The sequence below is a fragment of the Gadus morhua genome, chromosome 13 (genome assembly GCF_902167405.1).
Source record: "Gadus morhua chromosome 13, gadMor3.0, whole genome shotgun sequence".
NCBI lineage: Eukaryota > Metazoa > Chordata > Actinopteri > Gadiformes > Gadidae > Gadus > Gadus morhua.
The window spans coordinates 1300851-1307878 of NC_044060.1; positions in this window are offsets into that span (position 1 = coordinate 1300851).

Consider the following 7028-nt stretch of genomic DNA (forward strand, 5'->3'; position numbering starts at 1 on the left):
TCCTGTTCCTCACCATGACTGCAGACTAATCCTCCCTCCACATCCTACCGAGTCTCTGTCCTTTTATGTCCTGTTCCTCACCATGACTGCAGACTAATCCTCCCTCCACATCCTACCAGTCTCTGTCCTTTTATGTCCTGTTCCTCACCATGACTGCAGACTAATCCTCCCTCCACATCCTACCGGTCTCTGTCCTTCTGGGTCTTTCTGTGAACTGGGTTCGCCTCCGGTTTTCCACGACGCTGCGTGTTAATAACCCCCGACCCAAGAGCCCAGCAATCACCAGCAAACAGGTCAGACTGTTTGTTATTCCGCCAGGCGACCGACTGACGTTCCCCTCTGCCAGCTAGCCGGGTGCGCCGCCACACGCTAGCCCTCAGGTTGCCGGTGGCGACAACGTCCTCCCGCGGTTTATTCTGAGATTGAACTTTGAAAGAGGAGCCGCGCGGAAAGCCGCCCTCTCACTCCATCCTCCTCTCGTAGTGACGGGCTCAGGGATGGAGAGCTTCACGACCCGCATGTGGACAGAGACACAGCCGTTTGGGACTCCGCTGCACCTGGGAGCTCTGTGACACAAAGTGAGGTTTAAAGTATGGTTTAGTAAAGCCACTTAGTTTAAGATGGGAAGAAATGTTAAATAGATTAAATCAAGTGAAGGGATTTGGAATGGACACAATTTAAAAAAAAAATAATAGTTGGACAAAAATAAAGTGAATAGTTAAACAAATAGCTAATGTGATGAAGTTTGAATGCATTTGAGATACAATATAGAATAGCTGAGCTGTTCTTATAGTGTGTGTGTGTGTGTGTGTGTGCGTGTGTGTGTGTGTGGTAGTAACTTTGAAAAGTATATTATTAGGCGAGTGCTATATGAAGCGCTCAACTATTATTCGTCTTAGGTTTTATTCTTTCTTTCTTTTTTTTTTTTTTCTCGACAAACTTTGGGACCTATCTCCTCATCTTTCACCTAAAGACTCCATTCCAGTTTCACAATGTTCAGATTAGCTTGTAATTGTGCGCTTCTGTTCCATTATATGGGAGGACGGTGAACTACACTGCCATAGTCGTTTGGCAGATGCTTTTATCCGAAACTAAATGAGATGATTGATGACAATGAATTCAGCCACAGGTCATGAAGGAGCAGGGATGGGTTATACCTTTTTTCAGGTACTACCTGCTCAGGTTATGGGGGTTTAAACCCAGTACCTTTGGGTTGCAGGCTTAACCACCTTAACGACGCTATACAACGGCCCTGCCCCCGTTATAGCCACTGAGAGAGGAAGAGGGGACCACCAGGTGTGGGACCCTGTGAATGAAGCACACCGTGTCCACTACCATTGTTCCAGAACAGCATCGAGTGTTCCCGTACTCTCTGCTGTTTGAGTTCTGCTTCATCATAATCCATCTTCATCCTCTAAGTAGGCCGAATGGAAGTCCGTATTTATTTATAGACGGTCACCGAAATAAGGCGTTCTCTGAAGTATCTTGTTTCTTACTCTGCTGCGCGGTACTTAAACCCGGCTTTGTACTTCAAGGTCATCCGGTCAATCAACACCGCATCAGTCCATGGCGCGTTGATGCTGACTGGTTATTTGACAATACTGATGTTATTATTAACATTTGTATGATTGGGTCTATAAAAGGGAAGGCATTAATGTCATCTTGTTGTTTTAAATAGTCGTTCTTTAGCTAGTAGCTACTTTTTTGTTTTGCTCCAGTGCAAACTTTTTTTTTTTTTTTTTGGGTACAGACAGGTGATGATGTCATCATACCTAATTGAAGTAGGTAATCATGTTTGTGTTTTTTTGCATTAAATCAACAATGAACTCTTACGTAAGTAGGTCAAGTGGGTACGCATAAAGTTATAATAATAATAATTTCGGTATAAAGTCGTGTTCCACAGAGGTTGTTGCTCTTGTGACTGAAAGTTTCCGGTTGTCAGGCCGGTCGCCGTAGCAGCAGAAGGCACGCTGCACAGCAGGTTGGTAGAAGTGCGTAGGCAGTTTTATAGCATCAGCCAGAGACCGTTAAACCATTACAGAGGATTGTGTAACGGTGATGATCTGAACTTCTGTAATGAGAAACGTTCTGCTGATGCTCCCTCTGCAGTCTCCACAAGTGTATTCTCATCATTTTAAACGTAATCATCACTTCTATCACAGATTGTCTATGACTGATGTTTGCTGCTTTCGATAAAGATGTTCATTTCATACTGTTGTTTAGTTTCATAGCTGATCATTGGTTTTCATTGGTTTCTTTTATTGTGTCGTGTAAATTATAATAGCTTTGTTATAAGTGCTGCTGGTACAACTCCAATCCCCCTCAGGGAGCCATCGGCCGTCACTCTGTTCTCTGCTCTCCAAACCGGCCCAGTGGCTGCTGCGTACTGTACATCCCTTCATTACCGCCTTCGTTGAAGACCTCCTCTCCCACCGGGGGCTGGGATGCGTCCGAGCGCGTCACGTCGACGTTGAGCTGGAGGAACGAATGACCTTATTACCGCCGGCTGGTGAGTCATGGGGGACGGCCCTGTGGCGTCGGCCCTGCGGCGTCGGCCCTGCGGCGTCGGCCCTGCGGCGTCGGCCCTGCGACGTCGGTCCTGCGGCGTCGGCCCTGTGGCGTTGGCCCCGTGGCGTCCTGCGGTGCCGTGTGACTCCCTGCTCCCTCCTCATCCATTCTTAATGCTGTACGGTGCGGGATCCATTGGTACAGGTAAACAAACCTTCCATCTCCCCCAGCCTGTCAGCCACTGGTTGATTACAATAAAGAGGGTGTCACATGCCAAGCGCACGCTAGGTCTCCGTGCGTGCGCTGTTGGCGTGACTTTACCCTGACCTAAGCCGCTGGCCGCTATGCTAATGCGATGGGTTTTGTGGGGTCGTGTTAGTCGTATGAGGCGTTTTCTCTTACCTGACCCTGACTATCTTACACAGGAAATCTATCTTCCTCCGCTTGAATGATAATAATGTGAGTAAGATGAACCAACCCTGGAAAGAAGAATACGTTTCTGTCACAGCCTCTAATGTCTCAGCGGAGATTGGAGTAGCCTCGCTATCAGATCCATCTCCATAAGACAAGAGTCCACATTTATTCTGCTAACGGCCGTCGGGACCTCATCACTTAACGCTTACGGTCCCATCCCTTCCATCTAACGGCATAGAATATCAGTTCATGTAACGGGATGCTGTTTCATTTGATGGGATGTGAAGTAATGGGGGAACAATATGAACATGAATTCTAAGAAGGAAGGTACAGTGAGGAACATCCCATGGGGACTCCCAAGATCCAGTGCACAGAAATCGCACAAATCAGCTGTTTAACAAACCAGAGTCTGGGGTTCCTGTTCCCCATGGGGGGCCAAAGCCCTGCTTTAGGATTGCCTCCAGGTCTCAATGTTGATTTGTAATAAGAATTTCATTATTATTATTATTATTATTATTATTATACTTCTAAAAGGAATTAGAAAATCAAAACACCGGAGCTATTCATCTGTCATTCTGAATATCCATTAAATCCCTGAAATAATAATGTATCATATAATATAATAATGTATCATTGATTGAAATGCATGTTTGTTTGGGGTCCTCTGTGTGGAATTCAAGCAGCAAATCCACTTCACAAGACTTTGTACGCCGCATTTTGGGTGAGAGGGAGAGAGAGACAGAGCCAAAGAGAGTACTGGGGGCGGGGCCCTCATACGGGGGCGGGGCCCTCATACGGGGGCGGGGCCCTCATACGGGGGCGGGGCCCTGACCCTACACTGCATGAACTGTATTTGGGAATTTTGTGTGCGAGTGAAAGGTGGCTAATGTTTGTTATTTTATGCTAACATAAATCCCAGGCTGCCGATAATCTTCCCCTTCTACCGCTCTCGTCCATCCCTGGAAGAAGGGACCAGTGTTCTGCCCTGAAGGCTGGTTCCCTCTGGGTTTGGCTGAGTGGTTCTGTGTCCTCTAGAGGTATTGGGGTTGGGTGTCTTAGGTCTAATGAGGGTCTGTGAAGCCCTCTGAGACCGTCATTTGTGGTCAACGACGAAACAAATACAACTGACTTGATGTGACTTGACTGAGGAAGAGGATTTGTACCTGCCACGGGTACGCGGTGAAGGAATCAACCAGAAGACTCCTAGTGTGGGCCCCAGTGCCAGCTCACCGACGGGTTGTGACGTAAACGGGACAAAGGTGGCCGACACCGACAGCCTGTCAGATCAACCTGTCCGTCACAGGGAACCCGCAGTTTGCCCCTCGCATGCACTGATGCCCACATCCGCACGGAGGCCAGGCTGGCAGACCTCTCTCTTTTGTCTCATTTCCGAACAGGTTTTAGGGGAGAATTCTCCTAGCTCTTTTGGGATTTTTGAAAGTCATCTCGTAATCTCGTGAATGTTGATATGAGACCTGTGCTTTCATTTGGAAAATAGGAATGCTACCCCCACTGTCACTATGATACAGGGTTACACACAAATATTGGAACTTAACACGATGCTGAACCTGAAACTTGTTTTCGCCGTCGGTGCGCATGCAGAATATATTTATACATGAACCTTTCCTTGAGGACAGTTGAGTTGTCAGTGGAAGCATTAGAGTGCTAGCATTTCTCTATCTGTCACTCTCTGTGCATGTCTGTGTCTCTCTCTCTTTCTCTGTCTGCGTAACTTGACTCCTTCTCGGTGGCCCCTACACGGTGATGTTGGCGTGATGAGCTGCGGGAACATCATTCATTCAAAGCTTCCTCTCGGGGGTTGGCTTATGTTCCTTCCTGCGGTGGTTCCAGGTCAGGGGAAGGGAACAGACAGCTGTGGCCACTAACGGGGGCCTGGATGGACCTGCTGCTGGAGGAGATATTAGTCTGAGGCCATTAGATTACAGAAAACAAAAGGCCTGTTGCAATGCAAATAAGCCAAAACAGGTTCATGTGGATTTTATCCAGAGATGGAAAGATTAGAATAGTTTAAAGTTTCGAAGTAGAACCAATTGAATCCTTTCAAAACAAAGACAAAAACATCAGGTTTGCCTTTGTAAGGAAAAGATTAACGTTGCAAGTTTTATACAATTGTCTTAATTTGCAAACAGGCTTGTTTGGATGTTGATTTGCTTCAAATGTTTTTGATGATTTGGGTTGAAATAAATTCCACATGATAATTTTCCCTTCATGACTTCTTACCTGCACAGTCGTCCTTCATGACTATCATGACTTCCTCCATTCAGCAGCACAATAGTGCTTCTAATCGAGTGTTTCCGATGTTTTACGGATGTGAAGGAGTTGACTCTACACCAGAATGAGACCCAGCAGCATGTCGTCTTAAATAAGCTCCATAGATGGCGATCCTCAAGCAGTCCAAGTCTGGTGATTGGGCAAATCATAGCAGTAAACCCACCGGCTTCCTACTCTTCCTCCATAGACCGGTTCAGGCCTAACCGACCAGATAAACCTACGCCATTCCAGCTTTTTTAATAGAAAGATAATGTTAAAAGGGGGTTAACCTCAAAATGACAAGACATATTTTCAAACCGGGGCAGGGCTGTTCAACTACTTCATTATAATGGTCAGAGACAGCTTTATTTCAAGGTAAATATATTCTGATTGTTTATGTTCTAATGTACACTTGACAATAAGGTTACATCAATTAACATTAGTAAGTGCTTATTACTGCATTCACAAGCAGCTAATTAAAAGTTAACTAAAGGTGTAATTATTTCTAATTGTGTTAACTACAGTAATAGTGTTCATGATAACCAAGGTATTCATTATTTAATATGGTTAGGGTTTTGGTTAACCCTAACCCACTACCAATAACACTAACCTACTACCCACTATCCTTAGCCCAATGCAATTGCTATTTGCTTCTTACTTGCTTATTAATGGTTAATTAGGCCCTTATTGTAAGTGTTTGGTAATCATTTGAGGGGGATTTTATAATGATCAGCGGATCAGCCCATTGAATGAGCCTGCTGTTGGGTATTGCACATGTTTAACCAGTTTGACAGCTGTCAATCAGCACTGGACACTTATTGGCTGAAAGAGACGGGTTTTCATTCTAAGGTAAGATTTGAAACGTTGAATCGTAAAGTCTGTTGGACACGACTGGAGACGTTCTAAAGCTAGACGGTAACGCCAGCACCCTCATCAGTCCTGTCTGGTCTTGACGGGACCCACGCCATTAAGGGGATGATTCTTCCCCCCTGCTGAGGGGCGGAGAGGCTGTAAGGGCCACCTTCACCGACCCCTAGCAACACGCCCTCTGCGTACAACATCAAGGAGAAGGCAGTACTGGAGTTATGGTTTTGGCGGACAAGGGCGTAGGCGCCGTGTAGCGTGTAGAGACACGCTGCGTGTTTTTCATGTTTCCAGACGCCAGGTCCGGTTAGCTGATGCATGGAGGGAGGGAGGGAGGGGGGGAGGCGTATATCCACTGAGGGCCACTCTCACCCTCACATCCCTCGCTCCCCCCCCTCTCCCGCCTCGCCTTCCAAGAGCTCGGGCCTCCGGCTGTGTAGCCATGGTAACCAAATGAGGTAAATGGTTTCAGGAGACTGCTTCTTCCTTCGCCGCCGCCGCCGCTATGAGGCGTAGTGGTTCGGTAACGTCCCACATGTGTGTGCTTTGTCACCCCCTCTGTGTGGTTACTGGCTCGTGGGTCAAATGAGGAAAAGCTATGAACGAAAAACACATCGTCTTAAGGGGTCTGTAGAGTTATACAAAGGATGATTAATCCATAGAGAGGCAGTTTCTGATACCAGGATAATGTCTTTGTAAAGACTGTGCTGGATATGATGCCCAGTATTTTTGTTTTTAAAGTGGCCTCCCCACCAGTAGAGGGCGTTTGAGTCACAGAGGCAGGAAGTGATGATGGCTGAGGTTTCAAAATGACCAAAGTAAGGCTAAAGTAATGGCTAAAGTTAATCTGAACACAGAGACATTATTGTTATTATGCCTGCTCAGTGCTTGATGCTGTTCTCGAAGAACAATGTTCCATGTAGGTTATTAACACCTTAAAACAAGCTAACGTTTATAATAGATTGTACTTA